Source organism: Galeopterus variegatus, unplaced genomic scaffold (genome assembly GCF_000696425.1).
Source record: "Galeopterus variegatus unplaced genomic scaffold, G_variegatus-3.0.2 Scaffold80, whole genome shotgun sequence".
In the NCBI taxonomy this organism is placed as follows: Eukaryota; Metazoa; Chordata; class Mammalia; order Dermoptera; family Cynocephalidae; genus Galeopterus; species Galeopterus variegatus.
The window spans coordinates 628765-640991 of NW_007726191.1; the positions used below are offsets into that span (position 1 = coordinate 628765).

The window sequence follows — 12227 nt, forward strand, 5'->3', positions numbered from 1 at the left end:
TAACTGTCTTCTTCTACTACCCATTTGGCATTCCCTTTGCCTTCAGCGAGCACCTCAGCTGGTCATTGCTCTTTACCTGGTGGAGTAGCCCAAACCTCTATTCCTGAAGAGTCTGGGCCACGCGTAGTCTTGCCTGGATTGGGTTGTTACAATTTCCCATTGACCTTAATCACAGAGCATGGTAGCACTGAGAGATGCCCTAAGGCATCTCCTGTATACTCCTGTATATGCAGTAGTAGTCCAACTTCCCCTCGGTAGTCAGGATCAATCACCCCAACCAACACCGTAACAAACTCCTTTCTTAGCTGTTGACTCAGAGGCAAGGAGAGCATGAAGTGGCCGGGTGGCATTAACCTCCAGATCAATGGGGTCATTGTTGTCTCCTGGCAGAGGCATTCCTCCCTCTGGAACTCAGACCTCTAGACCAGCAGAGCATAAAGTCGTGGGGACAGGAAGCAGACTTTTGCCAGTGGGTGACTACGGGTAACGGTGAATGGTGCCACTCCCACTTCCCCTTGATTCCTGGACCCGTGAATCCTGGCTATGGGAGAAACAGTGCCACATATTGGGCGCTGATTTAGAGCACGTACAGCCTTCTGGAGAACCTTGCCCTGCCATGCAGGGTATTGCCACATAGCTGGCACTGTAACTGTGACTTCAAAAGGCCATTCCACTGTTCCATCAGACCACTGCTTCAGAATGATGGGGAACACAATAAGACCAGAGAATTCCATGCGAATGAGCCCATTGCCGCACTTTGGCTGTGAAGTGAGTTTCTTGGTCAGAAGCAATGCTGTGTGGGATACCATGACAGTGAATAAGGCATTCCGGGAGCCCACAGATGGTAGTTTTGGCAGAAGTGTTTAATGCCAGGAAAGCAAATCCATATCCAGAGTAAGTGTCTATTCCAGTAAGGACAAAACGCTGCCCCTTCCATGATGGAAGCGGTTCAATGTAATCAACCTGCCACTAGGTTGCCGTATCAGGGGTGCCATATTGGGGGCCCAGTGTTGGCCTCTGCTCCTGGCAGACTGGGCACTCAGCAGTGACTGTAGCCAGGTTGGCCTGGGTGAGTGGAAGTCCATGTTGCTGAGCCCATGTGTAACCTCCACCCCTGCCACTATGGCCACTTCGTTCATGAACCCACTGGGCAATGACGGGTGGCTGGGGGAAAAGGCTGACTGGTATCCACAGAATGGGTCATCCTCTGTCCACCTGATTATTAAAATCCTCCTCTGCTGAGGTCACCCTTTGCTGGACATTCACCTGGGAACAATTATCTTCACATACTTTGCCCATTCAGAGAGGTCTATTCACATACCTCTTCCCCAAATTTCCTTCTCACCAATTTTCCAAAGAATATATTAGTCAGGTTTCTCTAGAGAGACAAAACCAATAGGATATATATATGAGGGGATTTATTAGGGAAATTGGCTTATGTGATTATGAAGGCTGAGGAGTCCCACAACAGGCTGTCTGCAAACTGGATGCTTGATAGTGTGGCTCAGTTCAAGTCTGGAAGCCTCAGAACCAGAGAAGCTGATGGTGTGATTCTCAGTCCTAGGCCAAAGTCATGAGAGCCAGAGGTGCTGCTGGTGTAAGTCCTGGAACCCAAAGGCTGAAGAGTCTCGAGTTCTGATGTCCACAGACAGGAGAGAAGAGTGTGTCTCAGCTCCAGCGGAAGAGCATGAGAGATTCCTTTTCTTCTGTTTTTCTTCTCTCCAGGATTCAGCAGATTGGATGGTTCCCGCCCATATTGAGGGCAGATCTTTCCCTCCCAGTCCATTAAGTCTTTCATGCTAATCTCTTCTGGAAACATCCTCACAGACACATCCAAAAATAATGCTTTACCAGGTTTCTAGGTATTCCTTAATCTAGTCAAGTTGACATGTAAGATTAATCACATCACACTGACCCACCCAGACTAGGGACCTAACCTGGCATTTTTCCCATCCTAGCAGGGTGGCTTTTCCAATGGGCATTATGCACTTGGCACAGAGTAGCTGCTCAATACACTTTTGCTGAAATGAAAGAATGAATGTTTATCTCTTGCACCAGACTGTGAGCTCTGTTAGAACAAGGACCCTATTCTGCCCATATTTTTATACTCAACACCTGGTGCAAAGCCTGCTACATAGTATGTGCACACTTCTTCATTGCTTCTGCAAATATTTATTGAACCCTATTATGTGCTATTCTGTATGCTAGCCACCACCCATACAAGGGTGAAAGAATAGTTTCCTATCCTTTAAGGAGACAAACAAGTAATCAGGCCATTTTAATATAGTGTGAGCCTTAGTATACAAAAGATTCTTACAAATCAGTAACAAAAGACCAACATCTCAACAGGAAAAAAAGTGGGTGAAAGATATAATTCACACAAAAAAGAAAATATTCAATAACCTTGAAAAGATACAAAGATACTGAGCTTTACTCATAATTAACAAAATGCAAACTAAAGTGAAACACTATATTTGCTTCTCAGATGAGCAAAAAATAAGACCTACCAAACTGATACTATATAATATTATTCATCCATAAAAGGAATGACAATCGCTTCTCCCCCCAAAAAGAATGACAGATGTGCTGATACTGTAACTTGGATGCACCTTGAAAACATTATACTAAGTGAAGGAAGCCATGGGGCTGGCCCGTGGCTCACTCGGGAGAGTGCAGTGCTGATAACACCAAGGCCATGGGTTCGGATCTTATATAGGGATGGCTGGTTAGTTCACTGGGCTGAGCGTGGTGCTGACAACACCAAGCCAAGGGTTGAGATCCCCTTACCGGTCATCTTTATAAAGGATTAAAAAAAAAAAAAAAGAGAAGCCAGACACAAAAGATCACACATTGCATGTTCCTTTCACATGATATATGAAGAACAGGCAAACTTGTAGAGACAGAAAGCAGATTAGTGTTAGCAGGGGATGGGGATGGGGGGGATGGAGAGTGATTATGTGTAGGTATGGGGTATTTTTCTCGGGTAATGAATAAGTTTTGAAACTAGAGAGGTGTGGTTGCATAACATTGTGAATACACTAAATGCCACTAAACTGTACACTTTAAAAGGGTTGATTGTATGTTATGTGAATCTCACCTCAATTTTTTTTTTTTTTCCTTTTTTTTGTCTTTTTTCGTGTCCGGCAACGGATCGCAACCCTCAGTGTCGCGCCCGTACCGGACCGGGACCGGCAACGGGATCGCAACCTTCGGTGTTGCTCCCACACCTCGCTCAACCAGTGAGTGGGAACTGGTCTGTATGTGGGATCCGAACCCTCGGCGGGAGCGCCACCGCGCTCCCAAGCGGTGCACTGTAGCAGTGCGCCACCGGGCCGGCCCGTCACCTCAATTTTTAACAAATGTGTTGTAATATAAAAAAGTCAGTTTGAGGAACAATATAAACCCATTTGCATTATTTTAGTTGCAGAGAGACAGATACGTATGTAATGGAGCAGACATACACATATACAAATGCATATACATTATACAAGGGGTCTCCAAAAAGTTCATGGAAAAATTCATATTGTCTTTCAATTCTATTTTCCCATGAGCTTTTGGAAGTACCCTCATATATTTACACATGTATATACTCAGGCAGTCCTCTCTTCCCACTGTCGTGTGGGACTGTAAAAATGACCATGTAAGCTGAAATCATGCCGAGAGATATTAATAATTAGTGGGAAAATTACTGGATAATAATAGTGGGAAAATTATTCTGTGGCCTTTAAAAATTGTTGCTAAAACATTAGAAACTATCTCATGGTTTGTTATAAAGGTACAGGGAAATGAAATAAATAATAAAATTAATATTTATTTAGTACATGTAATTTAAGCACAAAACATTGATAATTGTGTTTTCCTTATAAAAGTTTATCAAGAAAAAAATTTATCAAGTTGTTTAAATAGTGCTGCCTTCTTCTAGAAGTGTGACTGACAATACAGAAAGAGCAACTCCTGTGCCTTAGTGAATGGTCACACTCCTTTCTAAATTTGGATCAGTTTTGGAGCTGGTCTCACCCTGGCCTTTGGAGCTGAATACAGACTTTGCAGCCTCCAGTGTTCCCTCCTCTTCCAAAGGTATAAATTCTTAGCTTTTGAAGAGACGTTGCCCACCTTTGCTCAAGCTGCGCCCCTGTCTGGCATGCCCTCCAATCTGATCCACCTGCCAGGGCCTAGCCCCGGCTCTGCCCCTGCTCTGCAGCCTTTGTATCCACCCAGGCTTCCTCTGAACTCAGTGAACACCTATTATGTGCCTGGTGTGCCCCTCCAGCCCCGTGCTAAATTCTGTGATCCTTACCACAGCCTCTTAGGAAGGTACTATCATCCCTATTTTGCTCAAGAAGAGAATGAACAAAGCTTACTCAGTTGAGAGAGCCTGAGCTGGGATTCAAACCCTGGTTCACCTGTTTCTAAAGTCCAAACTCTCCAAAAATCCCTCTCTCAGGAGGTGGATGCTGCTGCCTCTATCAGCTTCCCAGCCTGCAGCTGACCACCAGCCCCTTGGGGACGGGAGCCATGCCTTGTCCAGCTCCCCCTTGCATAGCAGCTTACAAGGGCAGGCAAGGTGACCATGGCTTCCCAGGCTGGCTCCACATCTCCCATGTCAATTAGGACAATTAGAACATTTGGTTTTGGTGTTTTTCAACAGGGGCATACTTGGTATTTGAAGTGAGTTGGGTCTGCATTGGGTAGCACTCTCTGGTGCCATGAAGAATGTTCAGCATCCCTGGGCTCAAAATGCCAAGAGACCCCTAGTTACTGAGACAGCACAAAGCATGGCACCTCTTGGGAAAGGGGGCAGGAGAGGGGATACCAGGCCCAGGCAACACCGGTCCATGACACGAACAACCACAGAAGATCAAAACTTGGACTTGGACGAAACGGTCCCTCCTCCACTATGAACTAGGTGTGGGATCTTGGTCAGGCCACAGCACAGCCTCTCTGAGGCTCAGCTTCCTTTTCTGTACAATGGGATAACAACGATGCGATAATCCACAGAAAGCATACTGTGAGTCCTGCCAATGACAATAGTCTATCAACATGTAAACCTATAAGCCTTCCCATAAAAATTAACTACCAAGCAAGACAAAAAAGTCTCATGTCAGATAATGAATCTTGGTTTTTTTTTTTTTTTGATCAAAAAAAACAGTCTCCAGAAGACAAATGGTTTGGTGAGAACCTGTTGTTGAGTTGGTGGCGAGGGGTTACTGGGGGACCCCGAGTGAGAAAAACAGTAGATGTCCCACCCTGTTCCTCTTGACACAAAATCTACATCCAAAACCGGAGTCTCACTCCTAACGGCAGTTTTACACATGAAAAAAAAACACGCCACAACAGATGGGATAGTCTGGCGGGAAACTCAGAGAAGATCATATTGGTTTTACAGGTAGGAAAACTGAGGTTCAGAGCAGGCAAATGACGTGCCCAAAGTCAGAGTCTCAGAAAAGCACAGGAGGCCCCCAGCTATGAGTCCACAGCTGGCACCTCTTTCCAGAAATGAGGAGGGGGAATGAGCATTTTGGAAACTTTTCCATCCAAAAGTGGGACATGGCCCCATGTCTGTTAGGACAGGAGTGACAGTGACTCCTCTCCTGCTATAGCTGGAGTGATTTTGGCTTGCTGGCTACAGAAGCAGGGGTCATACTCCCTGCTGGCCATCTAGGTGTCCTGGCACACTGGCATCTGAAAACCCAGGTGAGTGTAGACACTTGACAAGACAGAAGAAGCCGGAGGCCAAACACCTTTATCTACATGGGTAGAGTTTCTGCATGAGCAGGAACTGCTGCTCTGGGGACAGAATGAAATGGGGGGGAGGGGACATCAGTGTGAAGGATTTCCTCATTGCCATTAACTCTCCTATGTTCTTTTGTCGCCTGGAGGTTCCAGAGGTTCAGTGTGAAGCTGAGGGTGGGAAGCTGTGTTAGTACCTAATGGAGTTGTCATCCAACAGGAAAAGAACGACTTAGCAGAAGCCAGACTGAATGTTCCTAACCTGCACATTCTCTGATCATGTCAGTTACCCTCAGCTGCTTAGCAGACCCTGACGCAGAGGCCATGGATGAACCCTCTCTGCTTGAGTTTCAGCCTCATGATTTCTCCTCCCAGATATGCCTACCCAATTTTCAGTCACAGATTCAGTCACCTCCTTGGAGAAGCCCTCTTGGACTCCACCCGGGCTGGGCCAGGTGCCCCCTCCTCTGGGGTCCCAAGTCCCTGAGCTTCACCCACAAGGCAGTCAACACAGATGCTAACTCTAAAGTCAAGAACTGTGTGCTTGTCCTCTTCTCCACCTCAGCCTCTGGCAGCACCCAGTAGGTCCTCAAAGCATGAGTGCTGATGATCCAGGAAGCTGAGAGAGACACCAAGGAGCCCAGCAACCTCTCCCAGGGAACATGGGAGCGAGGCCTTGGGAACCCCTTTGGGTAACTTTCTTAACCTCTCTGTGCCTCACTTACCTATCTGTAAAATGGGGCTAATTTGCATGTAAAGTATGAAGTATGACACGTGTAAGCTCTCAGTGTTCTGCTATCCACCGTGGTTGTTTGTTTTACAAGGGGGAAGACATAGAAGCCCAGGGAAGACATGCCAGATCCAAAGTCTCAAGGTTGGAAAGCCTTGGACTCCATCCTGGGGTCTGGCCTTCAAGGTTTGCTTCTTTTTATTCTACACCCCGGGTTGTCTCCCCAATCTCTTCCACTTGTTCAGTCAATATATAGTTACTGGATGCCTGTTGTGTGCCAAGCTCCAAGCTTGGTGTTGCATGACTGATGACAAAAAAAGCTTCTCAGTGTGGGGTAGGATAAGCTAGATCCTGAGCATTGATGTAAAATCCTCCAGGTCTCAAATTCCAGCTTCTCCACTTCCTGGCCACGATATTGCTAAGTTTCCTAACTTCTCTGAGGCGGTTTCCCCCTTTATTATAGGAGGAAAATAAGCCCTCCTAGCAGGAGAGCTGAAACCAGGCATTGGCTCAACATATGATGGATGTGAGCATTACTATCTTCATCATCTTATTTATTTATTTTTGGGGGGCTGGCCGGTATGGATCTAACCCTGGCCCTTGGTGTTACCAGCATCACGCTCTAACCAACTGAGCTAATCAGCCAACCCCATTGCCTTATTTTGGATAATCAGCCTGTGCACGTGGTGGTAAATTCCTCCCGCTTGTCCACGTATCCATGACCCCAGTTATCCTGTCCCAGGCAACCACAGTTAACAACTTATTGTGCATCTTATCAGAGGGCTGGTGAGCACACCCACAGATACCACGACCACACACGTTATTTTACACAAACACACAATTGGCAGCACCGATCAACGTTGTTCTTTCTGCACCTTCCTTTTCTCATCTAAAGTATCTTGGAAGTAGTCTCATATTCATGCATATTGAACATTTTTCGTCTTAATGTTTGCACCGTATTCCACTGTATGGATTACTTTTTAATTTGGTTGCCGTTACTATTACCAGCCTGGCAACTGCGAACACTCAGGAGGATCCCTGGGGCTGTGGAGCTGGAGTCAGGGGACACGGTTCCAGCCCCAGCTCTGCCCAGAATTCGCTGTTACCTCGGGCTTCATCTTCTCCGTCGGTACGGTGGTGGGAGAGGGATGCGGGCGCACAGAGGACCAACCAGCCCGGCTGCTCCCAGTGTCCGAGCGCGGATCAGCGAGTAGCGCGTGCAACCTACTCCCTCGGGCGGTTCAATCTACAAGTACTAGGAGGGCCAAACGATCAAGCTAGGAACCGTTACCAGGCTCTCCCGGCCTCAGCACCCGACCTCGGGGAAGCCACGCTCAGGTACTCACCCGCTCCTCGGCCGCTTCACCCCTCGTCCCCTAGAGCGCTCCGAAGGTTACGGCAGTTCCTGTCCCTTTAAGGGGGCTGAGCCCGGGCTCGGCTACTTCCGCCCCGAAGCAACATGGCGCCAGAGAGGGGGCGAGAGCGGGGTGAAGGCGCGGAGAAAGTTCCCCTCATAAAGATGGCGACGCCCTGGCCGCCGCGTTCGCGCCCGCCGGTGACGTCACTTCCGGGGCGGAGGAGGCTGAGTGGTGCAGTGAGGGACAAACAAAAGGAGGCGCCGGGGAAGCGCTGCCGCCGGCGGCGGGACGGAGCGGCAGGGGGCTGGGGCTGCCTGCTGGGCGGCCGGGCACGGCGAGCCCAGGTGAGTGGGCGGGGTAGGGAAAGGGACACGGGCTGTCACCTCTCGAAACCCACTCATACACGCCCCCGGCCGGCTGCCCGGCCCCCAGGCGCCCCGGGCAGCCTGGACTCTGCTTGTCTTGTTCAGTCTCATGACTGCTTCTGCACAGAGTGCCTGGCGTACACTAGATGTTCATTAAACACTTGTTGATGGGTAGAGGGTGGGTGGATTTTTGTTCGAATTGGAGTCAGGGCAGAGGCTGTGTCTGCCTGACCCAGCTCACCCCACTGTAGCCCATCTGTTGCCACTTTCCATCTCCAGCATTCTCTAGATGACATGTTCTTCTCTCTTTTTTTTTTTTTTTTAAAAGATGACCGGTAAGGGGATCTTAACCCTTGACTTGGTGTTGTTAGCACCACGCCTCTCCCAAGTGAGTTAACCGGCCATCCCTATATAGGGATCCGAACCCGTGGCCTTGGTATTTCTAGCCCCACACTCTCCCAAGTGAGCCACAGGCTGGCCCTTAGATGACATGTTCTCTCCCCTCCGAGCAAACATGTACTGTCCCCTCTGCCTAGAATGCTCATTTTCCAACTCCTACTCTTCCTCAGGAGGCAACTCAGGCAACTCCTCCTCCAAGAAGCCTTTCCTGACCCCACTAGTCTGGGCCTGGTGCGTCTCCTGGATTCCCCCCAGCAGAGCACTGGCCTCTGAAGATTGTAATTGCTGACCTGGCATCCCCTTAGTAGACCAAGTTCTGTGAGGGAGACATCCTGTCTGAATCTCTTGTCACCCTAAAGCCAGCCCAGTGCCTGGCACCAAACAGGTTCTCAGAAAATGTTGGCAGCACAGCAGGTAACTCAGAGTCACACACATGCCTGCTGACAGTAGCTCTCGCTTCCTCATAGGGAGGCAGCGTCCATGGAGCAAAAGGAATGCCAGGACCCTGTCCAGACAGACGTGAGCCAGCCTCAGCACCGACAGCCGACGTGCAGATAGCAGAGCCGTCCTCGGGGTAAGGACTGGACCCTTTCCCTCCAAGTCAGCTCCAGTGCCCAGCCTGGGGAGCAAAGGGCAGCATCTCGGTCTCCACAGTCCTTTGCTCTTCTCACTGCAGGTCCAGGGGATCCAAGACAGAGGTGGTAGATGACAGGATTATTCTCTTCCTCCTTCTCCTGACTCAGTGGCTAGCTCAGTAGCGTCTGGTTGCTGTACTCTTTGAATGTCAATGTTGTTTCATTGCAAACCTCTGTTTTTCTTCCCCACTCCAGATCTTATCAGTCTGGGTTGCTAATAATGCTGCCTTATGACCCCTGGTGTGTTCCACACAACACCGACTTCTCTAGTCACAGTGGTTAGATAGCACTGGGGAGAAGCAACTTCTTGTTAACCATGCTGCAGGACTTCTCAGAGCCTTGAATGTCTTGAGCTGAGCATGATGAGTCTCTGAGAGGGAGCTAGCAATTTGTGTCCCCCAATTATTTGATCATGTGGACATCTTCGGGGACTGCTTTGGAAAATGGTTGCTTCCCAGAGGCAGGAGAGTGCTCTTGTTAGGGCCTGGACTTGTAGTCAGACATGGGTTTGAGTCCTGGCTGTCATGTGTTTGCCGAGTGACTATGGGCCAGTCATTGTACCTCTCTGAGCCTCAGTTTCCTCATCTTTAAAATGGGGATAATATTAGCATCAACTTCCCTTTAGAACGTTTTGAGGATTAAATATGTTGATATAGAGAAAGCACTTACTAGAGTGTGTGTCCCAGAACGTGGTCCCTAATCACCGCTGATATGTGTGTACACTGCTGCGTAATTTGCAAAACACATTCACGTCATTTGATCATTTGAGGAAGCTTTGGCAGTGGTGATTATCCCCCCTTTACAGATGTGAAAACTGAGGCTCAGAGTGAGGAAGCACCTTGTCCAAACTCATTGGGAAGGAAGGAAGGGACATGGGACCTGAACTGGATTCTGGAATCCTGGGCCTGGGTCCTTTGTTCTCTGCCCTGAGGCCTCCCTGCATCCACTGCCCACTGCAGCTTTTTGTGAAGGAAGGCCTGAGACTCCCCAGCATGGATTTTTTAAAAAGCAGTGATCTTTTTTTTCTTTTGTAATTACCAACATAGTTGCATGTTCACTATATGTATTTATACTGTTTGGATTTTTAATGTCATATAGAAAATGAAAGTCTTCTCTGATCCCCATCTTCAGAGACATGAATGGGTAGGGATATATTCTTCCACATCTATTACTAATGTTTGCTTATTTTTACAAAAATCGGGTCATGATTGAGCTACTGATTTGCAGTTTGCTTTTGTTTCATTTAAACAAATAAACCTCTTTCCCAGAAAAGAGGTAGACAGATCTGTGTGCGAGTCCCAGCAGAACCTATGCTCACTCTCATGGCCTCTCCTCGTCACTGCTCTGGGAGTCTTGAGCTGTGTGTCTGGGCACTGACAGCAGCAGAGGGAAGTGGGAAATGCCTGGTGTGTGCTTTTGTCAACTCTTCTGTTTATTGGGACAAGGTCAGCAAACTCTGGCCCTGCCCTGTAGGAGTTTCCTGTTGGCTTTGAGGAACACTGTTCCTTGGAGAGGAGAGGCCTGCACTGAAGTCTCCCATGCTGGGCAGCGATGAGCAGGAAGCAGCAGGTCCTGCTTATCTGAGATCAGAATTCCTCCTCCATGCCAGAGCTGGCTTGGAGGCAACAGCATGGGCTGGCTGGAGAGGTCTGGCTTCCGGGTTCTGGCCTCCACTGTCTCTGCCTGAGGTGGGGCCCAGGCTGGGGTTGGGGGGACACATGTGGGTCGAGTGGCATCTGAGTCTTTTTTTTATTTGCCTGGGTCTGGCCCTTCCTGGACCTTCAGGAACAGGCTGGCCTTGACTCAGTTTACTCTTGCAGTACCTGGAGGAAGCTTTGGTTTTGGTCCTTCTGGAATGCTCCATTCAGGTTTGAGCCCTGAGGGTGGGAAAATGAGGAGAAGGGGGAGGGCCCAACCTGCGAGCAGGGACTAAAGATGCTCTTTTAGGACATTGGATGACCACGGGATGGGTCAGCAAGGAGGGATTTCAGGCCTGGCAGCCTTGTTTTGTGGAGCTGGGAGAGTGCTGTTCGGCAGTTGATTGGGGAATGAGGTCTTTCCTGGAGCTGCTGATGTCTCCAATGACCTGGAAGTTTTCTCAGGCTCACTGTCCTGCCCTTCTCCCCTCCCATGTGTCTTCCTCCCATTCTTCCTCAGGAGTCCCTTCCTGTTCACACGAGGCACTACCTGGCAGAAAGTCTCAGGATCGGCTTCTCGTAGATGACGCTCAGATTCTCCAGCTTCTCCTCCTTCCTGGCAGCAGCACCTTCCCATCCTGCAGTCACCCTCAGTGCCACATTCTGAGTCTTGGGCGGCATGCAGGGTCACTGTGTGTGTGTGTTTGCCATCTTAGCCTTGCCACGGCCTTGTGTGTGAGGTTGTTTTACCATTTTACAGATGAAGAGCCCAAGGCTCAGAGGGATGAGGTCTCTTTCCAAAAGTTGTACAACTTATCGGTAGCAAAGCCAGGCCTCGAACCCAGGTGTGTGTGGCTCGGCAGCTTTTGCTCTTCCTGTTCTACCCTCCATTGTTCTTTGGCTCTAGGTTCTCAGGCTTTTGGTGAGGGAGAGGCTTCAGATCACCCAGGAGCTTGTTTAAAATGTTGTAGCCCTGGGTCCACCACCACGGACCTGCGGAGTCAGCCCTGCAGTGCTGGCAGGAATCTGCACTTTGAAGGAGCTCCCCCGATAGTCATGAAACTGGTGGTCTGTAGAGCATGCTGAGAAACATTGACCAGGGGCCACTCTTTCAGTCCTGGTCCCCACCTCTGGTGAACGAGTCCATCTGCTGCCGGAACCGACACTCTTGGTGGACAAGCAGGGCTGAGCTCCCCCCAGTACTGGGATTGGACACTTGTTTTTCAGTGACTTCCCATTTTGGGTGAGTGTGTGTGATAGGAGGCGGGGGGCTTAACTTTCCCTCATCAAGGATGTGTGGGGCTGAGGTTTCTAGAAGGACTTTTTTTTTTTTTTTTGTCTTTTGTCTTTTTCCGTGTCCGGCAACGGATCGC

At 49.0% G+C, this 12227-nt stretch overlaps 1 protein-coding gene and 1 long non-coding RNA gene across 2 annotated transcripts in view; one reads left to right on the top strand and one right to left on the bottom strand.

The window, feature by feature from the left end:
• LOC103595894 overlaps positions 1-7930 on the bottom strand; it is a 21360-nt gene extending 13430 nt beyond the window's left edge. The window contains exon 1 of the long non-coding RNA XR_550999.1: positions 7807-7930. This is a non-coding gene — a long non-coding RNA (uncharacterized LOC103595894). The remainder of the gene's footprint in view (positions 1-7806) is intronic.
• Positions 7931-8023: 93 nt separating this feature from the next.
• The window catches only part of LRRC8A (leucine rich repeat containing 8 family, member A), a 27603-nt gene continuing 23399 nt past the window's right edge, over positions 8024-12227 (top strand). Inside the window, exons 1-2 of the mRNA XM_008579433.1 lie at positions 8024-8162; positions 9050-9156. The gene's annotated coding sequence lies outside the window, so the exon portion shown is untranslated. The remainder of the gene's footprint in view (positions 8163-9049; positions 9157-12227) is intronic.